Source organism: Aegilops tauschii, chromosome 3 (genome assembly GCF_002575655.3).
Source record: "Aegilops tauschii subsp. strangulata cultivar AL8/78 chromosome 3, Aet v6.0, whole genome shotgun sequence".
Classification (NCBI taxonomy): Eukaryota; Viridiplantae; Streptophyta; class Magnoliopsida; order Poales; family Poaceae; genus Aegilops; species Aegilops tauschii.
The window spans coordinates 546,676,323-546,697,917 of record NC_053037.3 but is presented as its reverse complement, the minus strand read 5'-3'; the positions used below and the strand labels follow the sequence as shown (position 1 = coordinate 546,697,917).

The 21,595-nt window shown below is 49.9% G+C and overlaps 1 pseudogene; it reads right to left on the bottom strand.

Moving 5' to 3' along the window:
- Positions 1-12,229: 12,229 nt before the first annotated feature.
- Positions 12,230-19,140, bottom strand: LOC141020655 (uncharacterized; annotated as a pseudogene).
- Positions 19,141-21,595: the final 2,455 nt, after the last annotated feature.

Sequence of the window (21,595 nt, the reverse complement as noted above, 5' to 3'; positions counted from 1 at the left end):
ATGGGTCTTTGGCCTTCGATCTAACGTAGTTTGGATGACTTGGATCGATGCATAATTTTCTTAAGAAAGGTTAAAACCCGCATCCTAGGACATAAATTCCACAAATTTGTTATGGAAGATCTCTAGCAAATTCATGACATAAAATTACAACCAGAGTACATAGTACTCCCTCCGTTCCTAAATATAAGTCTTTGTAGGAATTTCACTAGGTGGACTACATACGGAGCAAAATGAATGAATGTACACTTAAAATGCATCTATATACATCCGTATGTGGTTCATAGTGAAATCTCTACTACTTAAAAAGAACGTAAGGTTCCCGTTTCACCTTTCTTTCCACCACCCCCTTTGTCCAACCTACCCCTATTATAGTCAATCACCTCAATTAACTTACCTTCTTAACCAATTATACTTTAACTTACTTACCAAACTCCTGAACAAAATACAAGGTAAATCACGGGCAAAATTTGATGAACATTTATTTTCACAATCGCATTATTATAGACAGGTAAATCACAAGCTAACATACTAGAATATTTATATCCCGTTGCAACGCACGGGCATTGTTTTAGTCTCTACAAAAACTTATATTTAGGAACGGAGGGAGTAGTCGGCAATGGCGGAACCATTCACAAGATGATATCGATAATCCACTGAGTCCCAATCTTCTAAAGCAAGGCCATAAGAAAAAAGTGTGCACTCGCGCCGACGACGCTAGATATCTAGTCTGAAGATCGAGAAAGGGATTTTCATTTCATCATATCTGTTTCGAAAAGGGGAAACTCTGGCGTCTGCACCATGACGAAGACGCAAGTGTGTCACCGTGCGAGTCAGATCTTTATTTTGCGCTGAGTCGGTTTGCGGTTGTGCATCCCGTCGTGGGAGAGGAGACAGGTACCTGCAGTTACTAGTACCTCTGTCAACCCTCCTGATTGGGCTAGCTCGAGAAAAAGGAACCATCATATCCATTAATCCATGGCAGTGAGAGTGCTTTTCTTGATTTGCCAGGAACGGGGTACACCGGTACAGGCAGTACATGGAGATCATTAGATGCAAGTAGTAACATGCAGCAATCAATTCAAGCCCGTCACTCTGGAGCCCCCACACGCCCGGACGGACGGACACGGTACCCGTCCCTCCCGGCGACGGCATGTGCAGCCCCCCGGCCGGAGACCGGGACGCCAACAGTGCGGTGACTACAGGTGTATGGTGGTGCAGGGCAGCCCGTTGCTACACGTTGGAAGAACCCGGCGCTGGCAGTGATCTGGTTGCGCTCACCGGCTCACGTCTACGTCGCCCATAATTTAGTTGGGAGGAGGACAAACATGTTAGAGCATCTGCAGCCGTTGGCCCCCCAGGATGCATAAAAACCGTCCCTGGGGCGAGCCGGCGATACAATCGGCGCTGGGGGCGGTTTTGCGCCCAGCCGTCGCCCCAGGCGTCGAAATTGGCCCACTTTTTAGCCCCATTTCGGCGAATAAAGGGCTCATATGGGTGAGAATAAGCCCATATTCGGCGTGGTTCGCCGTGTCTCGGCGTTCAATTATCAACACAATTTTTTTCTTATCACATATTTCATCACAGAAAAATCAAATCCTTCAACAAAATAGTACAACAACAAATAGTTCAATACAAATTATATAGTTCAACAAATAAAAACTCATATTTCATCACACGTCGCGCCCGGCGTCCCCCTTGAGCCTCCATAGGTGCTCAATCAGATCTTTCTGCAGTTGATGATGCACCTGTGGGTCTCGGATCTCCTGACGCATACTGAGATAGGCAGTCCAGGTTGCCGGTAGCTGGTGATCAACTTCGGCTAGAGGACCCTGCCTGTAGTATGGTTCAGTGTCAAACACTGGGTCTTCTTGCTCGCTCTCGATGATCATGTTGTGCAAGATGACACAGCAAGTCATAATCTCCCACATTTGATCTTTGGACCAGGTCTGAGCGGGGTATCGGACAACAGCAAATCGAGATTGGAGTACACCAAATGCCCGCTCGACATCCTTCCTGCAAGCCTCTTGAATCTTCGCAAACCAGACGTTCTTGCCTCCTGGCACAGGGTTTGAGATCGTCTTCACAAATGTTGACCATCTCGGATAGATGCCATCAGCTAGATAGTACCCCTTGTTGTAGTGCCGCCCATTGATCTCGAAGTTCACCGGAGGAGAATGGCCTTCAACAAGCTTGGCAAAGACAAGAGAGCACTGCAGCACGTTGATGTCATTGTGAGTTCCTGGCATACCAAAGAAGGAGTGCCAAATCCAGAGGTCCTGTGTGGCCACCGCCTCAAGTACCACACTGCAACCGCCTTTGGCGCCTTTGTACATCCCCTGCCAAGCAAATGGGCAATTCTTCCATTTCCAATGCATGCAGTCGATGCTTCCAAGCATCCCAGGAAATCCTCTTGCTGCATTTTGTGCTAGGATCCGAGCAGTGTCTTCCGCATTGGGTGTTCTCAAGTATTGCGGTCCAAACACTGCCACCACTGCCCGACAGAACTTGTAGAAACACTCTATGCTGGTGGACTCGGCCATGCGCCCATAGTCGTCGAGTGAATCACCGGGAGCTCCGTATGCAAGCATCCTCATCGCTGTCGTGCACTTCTGGATCGAGGTGAATCCAAGTTTGCCGGTGCAATCCATCTTGCACTTGAAGTAGTTGTCGAACTCCTGGATGGAATTCACAATTCTGAGAAAGAGCTTTCGGCTCATCCGATAACGGCACCGAAATGTTTTGTCGCCGTGAAGTGGAGCATCGGCGAAGTAGTCAGAGTAGAGCATGCAGTAGCCTTCGAGACGATGCCGGTTTTTTGCTTTCACCCGCCCAAAAGCCGAGCCACCTCGCCGCGGCTTTTCAGTGCTCGCCAGCAGCTGGGCGAGGGCGGCGAGCACCATCAGATGCTCTTCTTCCTGGACGTCGGCCTCGGCTTCCTCCTCCAGCAGCGCGGCGAGCGCTTCCTCGTCATCCGAGTCCATCGCCGAGGCAGGCAAATCGCCGAACACCTTGCGCCCGGTGGGCGTGCACCCGCCGCTAACTGCCCTTCCGCGGCTGGAAATGGCGGCCGGAAACGCCCAGCTGCTGCTGGAGGGGCTTCCTCGGTGAACCTCTGCTATTTTTCCGGCGGGGAACGACTATCTAGCGGTGAAAGGAGGCGGCCGGTGGCGCCGGGATATAGCTAGTGGCGGCCGAGGGCGCGGGGGCTGGAAGGCGAGTCGGGGAAGAAAATCTTGACTTTTCACCTGAGGATGTGGGCCAGCCGCGCTTTTCCCTTGCACCGGAGCCCCCGATCGCCCCCCAGTGCGCCGGGTTCGGCCTGCGGTCGCCGGGCGGAAAAAAGAGCCTAACCGGCGCTTTTCGTCGTCCTGGGGGCGCGACTAGGCGTTTTTTTGGCGTCGGCGCCGAAAAAGTGTCCTGGGGGGTCTGTTAGGGGCGTGGCTGGAGATGCTCTTAGGCTAGACGAGATCGGTCCATGTGTTGCATGCGCACGTGAGATGGCAAGCCTGCATGTGTGACAACAGGGGCGCCTCTCTGTCCCGTCTGCCTCCAACCAACCTCGAAACAGATAACATAATGGCACGCAGGGCAAACAGACCCCAACAGTATGAGATGAGCACGTCAAACATCGCTTAAAATGCCAAAAAGAAAGAGGGGGGGCGCAAACAGAGCCCCAAGATTATGAAGATGACCACGTCAAACGTCGTTTACAATTAGGGCCAATAGCTCCTGTGCGACGTTTTTGAGGTGAATTGGCAAGAATGCGACATTGTTCGAGCGAATGGCTGTGGTGCGACACATTTGAGCGTGTAAATAGCCCAGGGCCACATGGGGTGTTAAATGTGGTTAAATTGGTCATCAACCAAGCCCGCCCGTTTATGTTAGGACATGTGGGTCCAACTTAATTGTTCCTCAAAACAGCTGACCGTGCCCTGCCGCCCGACCGTGCTGGGCCCGCCACTCTGCCCCCCTTCTTCTCCGGTGGCGGCGGATCTTGCGTTCTCGGTGGCGGCGGCGGAGCCCTCGTTCTCAACGGCAGCGGAGCCTTCATCATAAGAAAATGGTGAGTGAATTCAAACCCTAGTCGCCCTCCCGTTCCTCTCTCGGGCCCGTAGATCTCAGCTCGTTTCCTCTGTTTTCACTTGCGGAATCGATAGGTTGTGAGGGCAGTCCGTGGGCATACTGAGATGGAGCCGCCAGATTCAACTTCGAATAGGTAATGCGCCTCTCTCCGATCCAATTTTGCATGCAATTAGGGGGTAGCCTCGTCTACTCTTTCTCACGGGCTCACACTGTCCGCCACTGACAGAGGGGATGCTGCCGCTCGGACCTTCGAATTGATAGTCAATTTCTTTCCATCAAAGGCAAAATTAGTTGATGGTAGCATACAGAACATTGAGAGAGACACAATTGTTAAATGGGAGGTTGAGTTTACAGAGATTTATCCACAAGTTCTACAGAACATGGGAGAGACGGCAGTGAAGAAATGGGTGGAAAAAATTAGGGAGAATATAGTTTGGGGTCCAGAGCAAGAAGTATCACTGTTGCGGTTTGATGATTGGAAAGGAGAGTATGTGAGAATAAAAGATGGTGAACAGATTGTTGAAGAAATCGATCGGCAAAACGGCTGGACAAGCAAACGGGCTAATTTTTTGCTGAGCTCGTTGATCTGAACATTTTTTTGAAGGTTGGATATGTGCCATCACAATTGGCTGCGCAGATGGTAGATGATGATTGGGCTATACAGAGGCCATTGATTCCCATGTGTACTGAACTTACTGTAATAGCCGAAGAGGGACAGGTGACTGGAACTGAAACTGAAACAGCAGCAACTGTTGATTGGAATGTAGTTGAATTAGATGAGCCTACTGATTTGGTCATTGCACCAATGCCTGACATTGAGATGGCCAAACTTTTTGGCATTCCAGTCGATGACAGAGATAAGCAGGAGAGGGGCGAATCTAGTTTGCCTGCTAATGCTGATGAAGAAGTAGATGGACAGTTGATGGAACAAGCTGCGGATGAAGTAGATGATGCACATGATGATGAGCTGGTGCATGTGTATGACAAAGAAAACCCTGTCATTGAAATAGGCAAGTTGTTCCCAAGCATGAAGGAGTTTAGGATGTGTTTCAAGACTTATGCAGTGAAACATGAGTTTGATGCCAAGACTGTTTGGACTGATAGAAAGAAGTTTTATGCGAGGTGCAGAGGATTTGATGGTAGTGTGAAGCCTTGCAAGTGGTACATATCTCCTAGACTGCAACCTGATGGAAGTACTATCAGGGTTAACCAAATCCCCAATCAACATACTTGTATTACAAGTTCACAGAGAGTATCAACCATGACATCACAACTTTGGGTTGCAGAAAAGATCACCCTAATTTTAGCCAAAACACCAAACACTACTGCCAAGAAACTCAAAGTAGACTTGGAAAAGATGTACCCCATTAAACTGAAATATACCACAGTGTGGAAGGCAAAACAAAGGGCAAAGAAAAATTTATATGGTGATTGGGCAAATACATTTAGGATGCTTTACAACTTCAAAGCAGAGGTGGAAAAGAGGTCACCTGGCAGTGTTGTGGAGATAGATACAGAGGTATCAGCCGAAGGTGAAGTCAAGTTCTCCAAGTTTTTTATGGCTTTGAAGCCTTGCATCGATGGGTTCAAAGCAGGGTGCCGTCCATATTTGAGCATAGACTCATCATTTTTGACAGGCAAGTGGAATGGTCAGTTGGCAGCATGCAATGCTCTAGATGGACACAACTGGATGTTTCCTATTGCTGTTGGCTTGTTTCAATCAGAAACAGAGGCTTCATGGACATGGTTCATGATCCAGTTGAAAAGATGCCTAGGGCCAGTGTCACCTTTGGCTATACACACAGATGCATGTAAGGGGCTTGAAAATTCAGTGAAAAATGTTTTCCCACATGCTGAGCAGAGGGAGTGCTTCGGTCATTTGTGGATGAATTTGATCAAAAAATTTAGAGAAGAATTTGGGCGCATGTGGCCAGCAGCAAGATCTTACACTAGACAGACACACAAATATCATCTTGATAAGATAATGGCAGCATGTGATGAGTTTGGTCCATGGCTGAACACCTACCATTCTTTGTTATGGTACAGGTCAGCATTCAACACTGCCATCAAGTGTGACCACATCAACAACAATTTGGCAGAGAATTTCAACAACAAGGTGAAGGAGTTAAAAGATTTGCCTGTGCATGACATGGTTGACCAAATCAGGATCATGCTCATGCGGTTGTGGGAATTGAGAAGAAGGATAGGTGATTGTCTGCAAGGTGATAAGCTTCCAGCAGTGGTACAACAGGTGGTCAATAGGAGCAGATGTCTTTCACATTTGTTTGTTGAAAAATCTTCACCTTGGGGTGCTGAAGTTAGAGATAACAAAAGTGGAAGGAGACATGTTGTTAACACTGAATTGCATGATTGCACTTGCCTCGAGTGGCAACACACTGGTAAACCATGTGAGCATGCCATTCTCTTCTTAGCTTCCCAACGGAAGATAAACATGCACCCATATTTGCATGAATATTATTCGGTAGCAAGATTCAAAGCTGCATATGCTACTCCAATTCCAGCACTTACAGATCAGTCTCAGTGGCCTGAAGTGGACATTGAATTTTCCATGTGTCCTCCCTTGACGAAAAGAAAGGCTGGCAGGCCTAAACAGAGTAGATTCAAGGCATGGTTTGAGAAAGGTGGGAGTAGTAAGAAGGGAAAGAAAGATGGAAAGCCAAAAAGGGCCCAAAAAGGTAACAAAAACAGATGCAAGTTGTGCCAGGAACTTGGGCACAGAGTGGGATCTGTCAAATGCCGTTACACTCCTGATAAGCCAAAGTATGTTCTTGTGTATTTTTTTATGTTTTGATTTGGTGCTTTCTTCCAATTACTATATCTATAACATTTTCCCAGTGGCCAGGAGGAAGCGAGTAAGTCAGCCCCTTGTTGTTGAACAATGTTGGCCAACAAAAAAAGCAAGAGTCAATGGCGGTAGAAAGAAAAGAAGTGTGCCTGAGCCTGAGCAGACTGAAGAAAATCATGCTGCAGTCAACATTCAGACTGAAGAAACTGCTCTCGAGGTTGAAACTGAACCTGAGCGTGTCGAGGTTCAGACTGAAGAAACCCATGTTGAGGTACACACCGAAGAAACTGAACCTAAGCGTGTCGAGGTTCAGACTGAAGAAACCCATGTTGGGGTACACACCGAAGAAACTGAAACTGCTGTCAACATTGAGACTGAAGACACTGATCACGAGGGTGCTGGCGAGGTGTTGAAAAGACCAGTGAAGAAAACCAAGATGATCAGTGAACTTGTGTGTGTAGTAGAATCAAAAACAAGAAGTGCTAAGGCGAAGAAGGGCACGCGACGTGGTAGGAAGAGGTAGAACAGAGAACAGTTTGAAAATTTGGGGCATGTAATAATATTTGTAACTTGGTGCGTACTGGTAGTCACTATGTATCCCCGTATTTCTATTCGAACTTGTTTGTTGGTATCTTGTCTAAACCAGCCAAATAAAATTCAAATTTAAATTCAAATTTGGACTCAAATTTGAATTAGGAATGGGGTATTGATGTTTTAATGCTATCTAAAGTACCTCAACTGAAATATGTTTGCTTGCTGATCATTCCGAGCCCTTTTGGTAAGTTGAACTCATAGTCATGAAAAGTGTGTCTCAAATGACCTCCAAAGGTAGGATAAACGGCCTCATATTTAAGCAAGTTTTTTTGGCACCTTGTCTAAACCAGCCAAATAATTTTTCTACACATCTATTCTACCTATATAGTGTAAATCTAAAGTCTCACTATTTATTGAATTAATTTTCTATTATTTTATTTTTTTTGAAAAAACAAGGTTTAATAGAAAATTATATATAAAACAAGTTTAAAACATGAAAATGAGAAAAGTAAGTTAAGATCTTTCTTAGTCAATCCAAAATGAAGTTTTGGTGAGGTTTTCACACTTTTCATTTTCAAAACCCCACCTACTCTCGGGTGCCCACTACTCTCTCCCTTGAACTCCATACTACATTGTTCGAGGAATGAAAATTTTGTGAAGGATTTTTCGTAAAAATGTATGTAAACCATATTTATATTTTTTTCTCGTTACTATACGACATAATAAGACTATGTGCGCAAGTTTTATATTTTTTTGATTTTTTTTGAATTAGTTATGCTCAACCCTAATCAGTCAAAACCCATCAAAACCCCTCTCAAAACCCCGCACACTACCGGGTCGTCGATCGTTGTGCGTGGACGGTTGAGATCAGGCGCTAGGGTTAGCTACAATGTGCATCGATCCGCATGAGACGCGCTGATTGGTTGAATCAGTGGGGTTTGGATCAGCCTCTCTCGTTGCGGCATCAGGACCGTTCATTTGAATCCAACGGCAAGAGTTGACGCGGTGCATGGACCAAGCCTACGCAGTGCCCTTTCCATCGTTGCATGCGTGCTCGTGCCTACCCGCAGCATGCATGCCCACCCGCAGAACTGCACCCGTGCGTTGCATGCATGCCCTCGACGTAGCCCTGCTCCGCCACCCCTGTCGACGCAGTAACCTGTCACATGCCTACCATTACAATTGATGCATCGTCGCATGAAAGCATGCGCCCGGCCACAACGCAGCAGCCCGATGAAGACAACCAAAAATCCAACGTTGCATTGCGTGCTGTACATGGCGTGCTCCTCTTTGAGGACGCAATACTGGCATGGGGTATCGATGTGGGTATCGATGCCCAGTTCAAACGGCGTGCTGCCCGTTACAAGATGGGCAAATGAAGGCGTCCATTGTCACGTCTCCCATCGACCAAACGTTGCCCTCTAGCCAGGCCCTAGCAAGATGTGCAAATTAATGGGCTACAGCATGAATGCACGGGCGGCACACGCAGAGAACTTCATGCAGGCGTGTCCCCTTGACCCATGACGGCACAGGCGTGTCCCCTTGACCCATGACGGCACAGGCGTGTCCCCTTGACCCATGACGGCACAGACGCGTCCGTGAGCCCGTCCCCCTTGACCCGCGACCGGTTGCACAGAAGGATCGCAGCCCGTTTCCCACGCTCGTGTACACACTTTCATGGGGCGCCACCAAACGCCGCCCGCCCATTAATTCTACGGGGTGAAACCACGTCGCACTTGGGCTATTTAAGCCGGGCACTATCGTCTTCCTCTCCCTCCTCATCCACACCCCATCCTCTGCCTCCTCTGCCCTCCTTCTTCCTTCTTCTCCATCAAACCCGATCGAGCCCTCGAGCCACCCCGCCACCATGCAGTACAACGGCCCCACCTACCGCTTCCCCCCAACCGTGCCGGAAAGGCTCTACCCGGACGGAGTGTATGTAGAGAGAACCCTTAGGGTTTGGGCGATCTCGAGGTGGAGGGGCGCAAGGGAGTTAATGGAGTTCTTCCTTGCGGCCGGCTTCCGCCACCTCCCCCGCGGCTCTCCTCGGATGTACCATCTTGAGGAGGTCAACCACAACGGCGTTGTGGTTGGGCTCCTCGCCACGTTCACTAACCCTTTCGATGCTTTCCATCTCCTCGGGCGAGCGTATTGGGTTGGTTGTGAGTTCATAGCTTTCACAACCTACAATATCTTCACTGACTTCAACGGCATCTTCCCCAACAACGGCTTTATGCACACGCTCCCGTACCCCATCAACAACGGGGAGGAGTGAAGGGCGGCACCCGGAGGAGCGAGGTGGCCTGGAGGAGGAGGAGAAGAAGAACCCGAAGAAGAACCCGCGTTTGGTGCCCCCCGATCTATCTAGCTTGCTATAGATCTATCGTATTAGTTTTTTTAAGTTGTAATCGTTATGCTGCAATTATTAAGTTTTATTAGTACTTTAAGTTGTAAGGCTATCGTGGAACTATGGGTTGCAATCGTTATGCTTCCATATAATCATTATGCTACTATATATATTGTGTGTTTCGTGTTATTATTTGTGGATTGCTATGGGTTGTTCTTGCTTATTATTCGTGTATTGCTATGGGTTGCTACGGGCATGGGTTGCTACACCCCAATCACCACACACACCATCTTCAAAATATTGGCCAAACCATGGACATGCAACTAGGATTTCCCCATGCAAATCCACTATGGACATGGGTGCAACTAGGAAATGCAAACTAATTTACTTCGGGCACTTCATGCAAGCATGCAACTCATTTAGTTCATGGAACCGTAGACATGCATAAAAACAATTAACATTTAGTTTTAGTGCATCAAAAAATGATCCATCACAAAATTTAGTGCAAGAAAAAGGCCAAAATAAAAACAAGTAACATTTTATTGGGCCCCATTTTATTTGCCGAAGTTAGAGGTGGGCTGGTGCCCCTACGCGGGTGGGCTGGTCTTGGCCATGGTTATTTTCTCAGGGCCCATTTTCTCACAGCCCAACATCTATTCGGCAGCCCAGTTTTGTTTTTTACTAGAAACTGAATTTGGGTGTGTACTCTGTTAACTGAAGAACAAAAACAGAGGAAACGGAGCATGAACACTGAATAGGGCCCCTGAGAATATCATTACAATAATTCAAGCAAGTTTTGCTTCACACTAATTCAAATTCATCTAGCAAATGATCCCTGGCTAACTCAAACTACTGGGCACCCCTGAAACTAGTTGACACACTAACTGAAACTCTAACAAATTCTAGCGATTGATGAACATCAAGTAAAATAAACCCATAGCAATGACACAACCATAAAATGCTCCAGCCATCATATTTGCTTGCTGCTTCAAATCGATCAGATGCTTTAGTTGCTTGCCAATTTTCTTCAATTCACACTTCAGTTCTGCACTGTGCATCATCGGATCGGCTCTGTCCGCCAAATTGGGGGCTTGTTCCACGGCAAGCCGCCCCCCAAAATTGAGCTCTTGGGTTCCGGTTGATCCCTCCAATTTCAACCTTTCAACATAGTCATCGAGCCACTCAAAATGCCCACATTTCTTCAGAACCTGAAAAACAGGGGGCCGGCGGCGCATGAATCCTAGATCCACCACCCAGATCCACCGCCCTAATTCGAGGAAAAAAAGAAAGAAATCGGGAGAAATTATACCATAGGATTGGTCAAGAACACAGATCTAACCTGCCCCGGCTGTGGCTTGCTCAAGCATTTCACAAACTCGCGCCCACGATTGCCATTTTCTTCCCTCACACAAGTCAAACGCTTCAGAGGCTCCATGCGCGGGCAATCGGGGCATCTTGTCAACGGCAGTGGACCGTACTGCGTCCATGATTGGCGGGAGGCCGAAGTCGAGCTAGACATCACTCGCCGGCGGCGCGCTTCGTTGCCAGAGCAGAGGAAGAAGAAGGTGGGAAAGGAAAGGGGCAGGGCAAGCAATGGAGGGCGTGGGGGGGGGGGGTGGGCTGGCTCGGGCTCGTGGCTGGCTTGGGTCGGGGCACGCTGATGAGCACGGGCATGCTTGCGTGGATAAGTTGTGGGTCCCACCCGCATGCGAGTAACTGCTAGGGCCCGCGTGTCATAACTCGAATCGCTAACCCCTCGTGTTTTTCATTTCATGGTTAAGCAGAACCATGTTGCATTGGAGCTATTGTTTGCTTCTAAAACATCGCATCACAGCCATTCATTCCAACAACGTCGCACTCCTTTCAATTCGCATGAAAAACGTCGCACAGGAGCTATTGGCCCTTACAATTATCGGCAAAAAATAATGCTCACGAGAAGCAAGTATGCCGCTTAAAAGCAACATCCAAGTACTCAGTTTTATGTCGAGAACGAGAAGGCCATAAACATACAATGGTTCCCGCTAACAAGAGAAGCACGTAAGGAAAGCATATGCAGGGTTGTATGTCATTTGACAAGACAAACATCATCAAGTCCGCCGCATGTCAAAAAAAATCACAAAAAACGCAACACGGAATCACCATTTCCTCTCCATAACTCTCACCAAGTCCTAACATAGGCATGCCATTTGCAGGTTTCTTTTTTTCCAAGTCGATCTTGAATCACATGTGAGGCTGTGGCATGTGAGTTCTTCTTGGGAGCACCTATATGTGTCAGGTGCCTGAATTTTATTTAACTTTTTTTTTGAACGGACCAGCTGATGGCTGGCATATATTGATTTCAAAGCAGGAAGCAGGCGGGAAAACATAAGGTGGTGTTTGATTTAGCCATCAAGGAGGAAAAAAAAAGAAAAAAGAGAAGCCAAAAAACTAGCCGGGGCTAGAAACAGCAAGCTGCTCTCTCAGGGAGGGTCCCGGAATGGGTGCTCTAGGTGGGTTGCTCCTGCTTGGCGCCACAATTCAAAAGTCCTTCTGATGCTCGCCATTGCTTCGGTCAGGTTTGCAACCTTGTGTCTGAAGGTGCACTCATTTCGCTGCTGCCAAATGTCGCCCAGCACCAAAATGATCATTGTTCTGACTCCCTTCTTGTGCTCGGGTCTTGCTCCGTTAATCATCTCTGCTATGATTTTCACCGCTTTGCTCTTGTGCTGCCAGTTTGAGGGGTGCATGGAGTTGCATCCATTTCCTTGAGCAGTTCTTGCCAGACTGCTGATGAAAAGGGGAACTGCCAGAAAAGGTGTTGCGAGGTTTCTAGGGGTGTGTTTAGATTGCAACCAATAGCAACCATACCAAAAATTTGGCAAGCCCACGAAAATTGGCGAGCGTTTGGATGGCAACCAAAATTTTGGCTCGCCCCACGTGCCCACGACTGACCAGTACGATTCTTGCCAACGCGAGGACGAGTTGATGGCACGGAAAAGCGGCGCCAACAAATTGAACTCCCTCGCCCGCTCTCTCCGTGGGACCCGCTTAATTATTCCAGCAGTTAACTAGCGATTTACTCTGGAAACATACTTATTGGTCCGCGTATCTCTCCAATTTCCTAATCTTCAGGTGATACATACTCCTTTTTTGGCTCAACTAATCGGCAGGTGCATGCAGCGAGATAGATACTTACCGGGCAGCACTAGGGATCAGACTACTGCTAATTGCTTTCCATCAGACCAGTCGAAGACCGTAGGATTAGAAGAATAGTAGCCGTCCAATCTGCTAGTGGCCACGCATGGTTTGTTGGATAGGAAATGATCCCCACGCTAATAACTATGCATAGCCTTGCGTGGTTAAAGGAAGTCTCGTCCGTTAAAGGATACTAATAACTGTGCACTGATCACGTGATTCGAGGGAACAGATCCATGATTTTAGGAAGCAAAACTTATCTTAGGAAACTAATTCTACATTTTAACGGAAGATAATCAATGTGGCGAAATAAGCTTCCGCACCATGCAGTTGTTTCCATACGAGGCAAACTTTGCATCAAATGTACCAAAATTTGCTTCCTATGCAAATATAAGTTATTTTTACACTCCAAAAAAGTCGTTTCTATTCGTTTGCAATGCACTAAATCTATGCTTTCATCGACTAATTTTTTTGCTTCCACTGAAAATTAACATGCTTCATTGCTTCGTATAACATGTTTCCAGCAACGTAAATATTTGCTTCCTTCTCGTCTCCGAAATAATAGTGCTTCATCATAATAATTGTTTCAAAGGACCTAAATATTTGCTTCATTCTGGTCGCCAAAATTTTGCTTCCATATCAACATAACTTAACATGCTTCATATCATCTGTTACGTCTTCTAAATAATATTTGCTTTTGACTCCGCTGTTTGTGTGCTTCCTTATGTGGTTTATATTTTGAACAAGCCAGCAACCGTTGCGGACCGGGAGTCCGTTGTGATCAAATTCAAAGAATGCGTTCATTGAAACATGAAAGCAAGTTGTATGAAGTACAGAAAACGTATGTACACGAAGCAAGCTCCCAAGGAAGCATGAAACAAGTTGAATAAAGCAGAAAAAAACTTATAACTTAGTCACATTTCTCGCCGAGAAATTGTTTCATGCCAGCGGATGATTGCTTCGATCTAGTGAAAATTTGTGTACAATATATCATTGTATTTTCTTTGCTATGTATAGACAATACAACGACCAAAAACTTGTTTCAAGTGTAAAATGAAATTGCTCCCAACAGAAAAAATCCATCAACCAGACACTGCTTCTAGAGATACTAGAATCTGCTTCCGAAGAAAATATAATTTGCATCCAAGGAAATCAAAACTTTCTTAAAAGCTAGAGGCACATTGTTTATTCTGTAGACAATATCGTCACTAGCCTCTATCTTATCCACCCATGATCTCCTCACTAAGCATGGCACGGTCACAGGCTCTTTTCTGTCTTCCACAACACCGCGTACAACTTGAGGCTATGGCCACCGCATCATCAAGGGCAGCGCCGAGCAGAACTCACAGATGGTTTGATCACCTACATTCCAGAAAGCTTATAGAATTTGATTGAGCTATGGATGGAAAGCACTGTTTCAAAAAAAAAAACTATGGAAGCAAATTATCATGTGATGCAAAACAGTTGTATATTAGAAGCACCCGCTGCACACACGTATTCATTGCAATGCCAGACGAAGCACTAGCAAAAAAATATGCCAGATCAAGCACTAGCGGCAACAAAAGAAAGATGAACGTGCAGACCTCGGCGAAGTCGACAGTATGTATCAAGGCCTTGTACGACTGCGGCAGTGTGCAGGTAGGCTGGCGTGAGTTCCATCTTCTACTGGTGGAACACACCATATGCATAGGTGATGAGGGGCCCGCCGAAGCCGGATGGGTCGGAGGCGAGGCCGCTCACGAACCTGGCGGCCTCGTCGGGGGACCAGGCGCCAAGCATGCATGCACATCATATGCATAGGTGATTGACAATAACGAGAAGGCAACGTTGCCGTCACCCGCGGTCAGCATTTTTGCCAAGCGGAGCGCGAATGCCGTCAGGCCGCCAGAGCGCACCGCAGGCGGTGGCGGAGACGTGCGCGCCTTCTTGCTTAGCCTCGCCTGATCCTCCATTCTGGTTGACATGGTTGATGCTCGTGAACACAAGTAGGTGAAGGTGAATTAACATGACTAGGCAAGGGTATATATAAGGTACCTGATTTAACCTGACGAAGCACGAATCATAGATGAGGATAGGAGGCTCGATCCCTAACGCCAGGATGGCGCACTAGCGTTGTCGCCCGAGGGTCGCAGCAGTGGAGAAGACGACATGATTTGGAGAAGGCGAGGAGGGCAGGAGGCACCTGCGTGCGAAGAGGGGGTGAGGGGATCTGGGCGTGGTGAAGGGAGATCGGGCCAGAAGTGGCTGCGAGGGAGAGATTAGCGAGAGGTTTACGTGCGGGTGCTGCGGGTAGTTAGTTATTGCCGATGTTTTTTTAGTCAAGGAACACAAATTGTGAGGCGTCAGATTTCGGTTGAATCGACGGTGTTGGACAGGTCTGGCGCTGAACTTCTATCAGACTATAGAAAGAAAGTGTTTCCCATACTTACCAAACAAATTAGCATCGGTTGTTTAGATGGACTATAAAATCCAGTGCAAACCCCATACCTAATCTGTTTATTATTACGGCCCAGAGCAGCCCTAACTCATACAACTAATCCAGAATTTGCCTTAAAAAAACTAATCCTGAATGTCCTAAATAAAAACTACTTCTGGAACCCTTCAAAAAAACCACTCCTGGAAAAACGGGAATTTTATGGCAAAAAAGATTATTCTTTTGTGTGACAAATGTAACGTACATTTGAGCTTTTGCATGCCAATTTTCGTTTCTTACAGCGTATTGTAGCTGATTAAAAAGGTTATGTGTCACTTTTTTACTGACTATGGATAAAAGGAAGCGTGGATCAATCGTAAGTCCCAAACTTTGTTATGCTTAGTTGGCAGCAAACCAAATGGTGGCTTCATTGATTTTGCCAAAAAATTGGTAGGTATAATGGATCTAAACCAAACAAGCATAACTTGCCAATTTTTTGGTCATGCCCTTGCTTTGGTCATGCCAAAAAATTGGTGGGGCTAGCTGGTGCATAAACCAAACACACCCTAGATTTCTGAGACAAAGCTGACAAAAATACTCATTTGGCCATCCTCTTCTTTGTAGTCGGTCATTGCATCATAATCTGTTTTTGAGTAGTAGCCAGACCGTAAATTTTAGCCAGGCCGGTGCCCAAACTTACGAGAGCATCTTTCTGAAGCTAGTCTTGATCATCCCTTGGAATTGCCAGTTGTATGCCGAGCTGGTGGAGAAGGATCCCGAGGCCATGTGCTTCCACTGAATTGTGTCGCGCACTTGGTCGTTTAGGCTTAAATTCCTCGAGATGAGCCGTCTGTTCAGGCGGATCACTTCCGGCCATAGTTGCTGCGTGTCTCCGTGAGCTAGATCAGCAATCCAGGTGTCATTGAGGAGTGCCGCATGAACTGTTCTATTCTTCCTTCTTGAGTGTTTGTGTAGCTCAGGGAATTTCATTTTTAGAGTGCCAGCATCAGTCCAGGAACTGTCCCAGAAACTGGTCGTCTTTCCATCACCCAGCGTCACCGTAGTTGAGGCGTTGAAAAGATCTCTGTCTCCTTGATCACATGGCAGTTGCATGCCCACCCAGGGCCTGTTGGGAGTGAGCCAAGAGAACCATAGCCACCTGAGCCTGAGTGCACGGCTGAAACGAGGCAAGTTGGAGATGCCCAGGCCACCGTTGTCGATCGGAGTGCACACCACCGGCCAGCTTACTTTGCATTTCCCGACACTGATCACTTCTTCTTGAGCCCATAGAAAACGTCTTCTGATCTTGTCCACCTCGGCTAGTATTTTCTTCGGCATCTTCAAAATAGTTAGGGCAAAAGTGGGGAGTGCACTCAGCACACTTCTGACGAGGACTCGCCGCCCTGCTATGGACAAGAGTCGTCCTTTCCAGCCCGCCAAACGAGCTCTGATTCGGTCAAGGATGAATTGCAAATGCACTATGCGCAGCCTGCAGATGATGATTGGGAGCCCAAGGTACCGTAGGGGGAATTGGGCTTGTTGTCCTCCAAAGTTCTGGAGTACCTGTTGCAAGTTAATGTGGTCACATCTAATAGCGGTGACTGAAGATTTCAGCAGGTTCACTTTTAGCCCTGATGCTAGCCCGAAATCGTGGATGATGCTCATCAGGGTGTCGATCTCCTCCTACACTGAGTTGGCAAAAATGATGGTGTCGTCCGCATATAGGCTCACACGCATCGAGAGGTCTCTGCCTGGTAGCGAGTCGAGCTGGCCTAGCTCCATGGCACGTTGGAGTAGTCGATGTAGGGGGTGTATGGCAATGATGAAGAGGAGCGGGGACGGGGGTCGCCCTGCCTGAGTCCTCGGCAGTGCAGAATTTTCTTTCCCGCCGCGCCATTTAGCAAGAAGGAGGAGGTCGATGTTGACAGAAGCATGGCGATCCAGTCACGCCATCTAGCCGAGAAGCCTAGGGCTTGGAGGAGTTCAAGAAGATACTCCCAGGAAATATTGTCGAATGCTTTAGCTATATCAAGCTTGATCAGGAGCGCGGGCGTTTTTTTTCCTGTGTAGAGACCTAACTGCATTCTGGACGTAGAGGAAGCTGTCGTGCGTGCTTTTCTTTGCCAGCAAAGCAGATTGTGCCGGCGAGATTATGGAGTCAATGACGTTGGAGAGCCGCATGGAGAGGACTTTGGTGATCAGCTTAGCTACGGAGTCAACTAGACTAATTGGCTTGAAATTAGAGACTGTTTCTGCGCCGTCCTTCTTTGGGATCAAAACTACCATGGCAGAGTTGAGTGCATCTAGATCTTCGCCGGCAATGGAGTAGAACTGGTGGAAAGCCCTCATGATGTCGTGTTTGATGGTTTGCCGGCAACTACGGAAGAAGGTTCCTATGAATCCGTCCGGGCCCGGAGCTTTTTTTGCCGGCGAGGCCTTGATCGCCTCCCAAACTTCGTCCTCGGAGAAGGGGTTGTCGATGCCCCCTCCTTGGATTGTGGGCAGCTGCAGCTGGCTCCAGTTTATGGCTCTAGGGCGAGCACCTTTGGAGCCGAGGACGGAGTTGAAATGCTCGAAGATGGCTGCCTCCTTGTCCTCGTGCGACGTGGCGATTCCGTTGCTCGTCCTCAGGCTGTGGATGAAGTTCTTTCTGCGTCTCGAGCGGATCTTTGCATGAAAGAAATTGGTTCCCACGTCGCCCAGCTCGATCCAGGTCAGCCGGGATGGTTGGCGCTTGCGCGCGCTCAATCGCGGCGAGGCCGAGCAGTCTCTGCTTGAGGAGTCGCCGGAGGTTGAATTCTGGCGTGGAGAGGCTGCGGGATTCTTGGGCTATGTCTAGGCGCAGGATGATCTCTATTACTATGTGGAATTGGAGCTTGGCGTCGCTGAAGAGGGAGGAGCTCTAGATCTTCAGATCCTTTGCGGTACGCACCATCTTGATCGACCGGCGCTTGAAAGCACAAGTGCTTTGCACCGGCCTATTCCATGCATGATCGACCATTTTGTGGAAGCGCGGGAACCGAGGCCAGAAACTTTCAAATTTGAATTGGGCGCGACGGCGGGGGGCCGCTGCATCAATGAGGAGCAGCGGACAGTGGTCTGAGCATGTCGTGGACGCCGCCATCAGCATGCTTGAGGAGAACAGGTCTTCCCAACTGCAGGTGCAGAAGAATTTGTCGATGCTGACGAGTGTCGGGTTCTTGCGCTCGTTGCGTCAGGTGTAGCGGCGATTTTTGCACTTAATTTCTTTTAGTCCGGCGTTGTCGATGGCTTGTATAAACATGCCCATGATCCTGCGGTTGAGGTGGTGGTTGTTTTTGTCTCTCGCCTCGTAGATGAGGTTAAAATCTCCGTTGATGAGCCATGGATCAGAGGGTGGGGGGCCGTTCTAGCTAATTCGGCAAGGAAAGCAGTTTTCCTACTGTCATCTGCTGGGCCGTAGACAGTCGTGAGCCAGAAGCTTGTGGATTGCTGGAGGAGTGTCACTTGTGCAGTGATCGCGAACTCACCTACAGCCTGCGAGACAATGCTGGCCAAGTCTCTGTTCCAGAAGATAGCGGCTCCGCCACGGGAGCCGATCGCAGGGAGGACAATACATTCAGTCAGAGCAGTGCCACCAATTTCTCTGACGATGCTTGGGGTCCAGATATCTATCTTAGTTTCCTGCAGGCACAGGATCGCTACTTTGTTAGCTGTAACTACCTCGCAGATCGCCGTGCGTTTTGCCGGCTGGTTAAGGCCGCGGACATTCCACGACATGATCGGGCAGAGGCTTTCACTCATTTGGAAACAAGATTTGCTCCGAACACTGATAGAAACTAAATGGCCTCAGGCCCATTACAGACACAACCATACTAGCAGGGGCACGCCGGCGTCCACCAATAGCACCCAAACAACGCCGGCGAGAAACAGTCCTCTCTACTGAAACAGAGGAAAGGAAACCTAACTCTAACCAGCTACACGCCGGCCGCCACCGAAGAATATAGCAAAGGGGAGCTAACGTAACTAAACCGGGGCCGCATGGCTGCTCCTTCAGGCCCTGCAAGGCTTGCAGCGACGAGGAGGGAATCCTTGTCGAGGCGCGTCAGTTTGGTGATGGCGGCGACGTCGTTGTCAGTGAGAGGCTCGTCGATACGACGGATGAGAGCGTCGGTGACCTCCTTGGTCATTTTCTCTTTCGCCCCGAGCAGCCCGAGCTCCTTGACGATGCGGAGGGAGGCACGCTGTGAGACCGGTGTCTTGGGGGTGCAGGCGGCCTGGCGAGCGCTCTGCCTGGTGGGGGCCGCTGCCACACGTGCCTTGGGTGGAGCAGAAGGACGGCGCAGGGGGGCATTGGCGATGATCGATGCTGGGGCATCGATGAACAGGCGGCGAGTGGCTGGGGGGCGCTTTCTTCGTTGTCGTTGGTGATCTCGAGCTGGCAGACACGGGTGGTGACCGCGCCGAGCTGCATCTCCAGGGTACAGGCAGGCGTGGGGGCGCATCTGTTGAACTGGACGGAGGCCTGGGGGTGGTGGCGAGTGTGGGGCCGAAGGCGTCCAGCTGTGTCTCCGTCTCAGCATCCAACATCGGTGTGCCTCTGTCGAAGTCCAGGGGCGCCGCAACCGCAGCGTCGGCAGCGGCTTGGACGTCCGCCGCCGAGTTGTCGACGATCACCGAGGCAAGGATGGGCCGCCTTGCCTCCCTGAAGAAGCCGTTGACCGGGTCTTTTCCTTTGTTGTTGCTGATGGCATCTTGTGCCGCCCCCGAGCCTGCCGACGCCCGTGGCGAGCGAGGAGCGGATGGCCAGCGCTGGCGTTGTTGGGAGTCGCCCGTTGACGACCTCCTGTTGCCCGCACTGCGGCTGCGCGCGTCCTTGTGGTGGCGTCTGGCAGGAGGGGAGCGGCTGCGGTGGTGATGAGCGGGCGCCGGCGCCGGCGCCGGCTGAGCCGGCGTGTGTCCTCGTTGCAGCAAGGTGTCCGTCCAGGAACGACGTCCCCGCCTCCAGCTCCACCAGCGTCGTCGTGGTCGCGCCTACCCCATGGCATGCCCCGGCAGCCCAGGTCAGCCACCGGTGCACGCCCAAGGCGCTGGAGGCGATCACCCCGCTGGCCATCCTCGACCTCCATGGTCCAGGTGGCAGGGATCACCGTGAAGCGGGGCCGGTTGTCGGTGTCGGAGTCGGATGACAGCAGCCCGCTTTGGGCGGAGTGGGAGGAGCGCAGCGATGGAGGTGTCCAATCTTCAACCCTGTCGATGTGGATGAGCATGGTGTAGTCCGTGGTGCCCGGCGGTGGAGCGACGCGACGGTCGGGCTGCGAGTAGCCCTGCATCTCCTCGACACGCCCTGCGCCGCGCGGCAGGACCCCAAGCGTGTGCTTGGTGGGGATGTGGGTGACGTCGTTGGTCCAAACCCAGCAGGCGAATGTCTTCGTGTCGTCGCGCTCTTGCGTCCTGTTGTCGAGGCGGTCGACGCGCACCTTCCTCCCGAGGATCTCCTCGATACCCTCCAGGGACCATTACTTCATGGGCACCTTCTCGATGACGACCCGAACGTGGAGCTGGAGCGTGTCGAAGGAGGCGTGGTCGTGCTCATGCCACGGCCCGATGTTGAAGACGGCACCGTCGACCCAGATGGAGCCACAGCGGACGGTGTTGATGTGGTGCGTTGGCTGGCTGAAGATGACGAGGTAGTGCTCTGGGAGGTGAGCCGTGACGCGGAGCTGGCTCACCGGGATGGCGAGCTGCGCCTCCAGCGCGCGACCCACCGCCATGGGGGACGTGGTGTTGACGCCGTCGGCCGCGCACATGGTGACCGCGTGGTTGCGTAGGAAGAAGATGGCCTGCTCCGTCGTCGGGGAGGACATGGTCAGCGAGTGGCTCTCTCTGGGGCGGCGCGCGGGGTCGATGTGGTGCTGCATGGCGGGGGTGGTGGTGGGCATGGTGGACGCAGCGGGTGGCGGGAAGTAGAGGCGCGAGTGGATTGGAACCGGCGGAGCGGCTGGACCGGGCTTGCTACTAGCGGCACTGGAGCGTGGGTTTCGAGGGTAGTGCTTCTCGATGTGCCCGGGCTGCTCGCAGAGGATGCAATGGATGGGATCACGGTAGTCAGCGCGGCGGTGCTTCTTGCTGAGGCAGCGGAAGCAGCGGCCGCGGAAGCGCCTTAAGAAGGCCACGCGGGCGGCGTCCTCATTCAAGCCTCTGCGGGGTTCCGGCCGCTGCACCCCAGGGTGCGCCCCGGAGTCTGGCAGATTGGAGG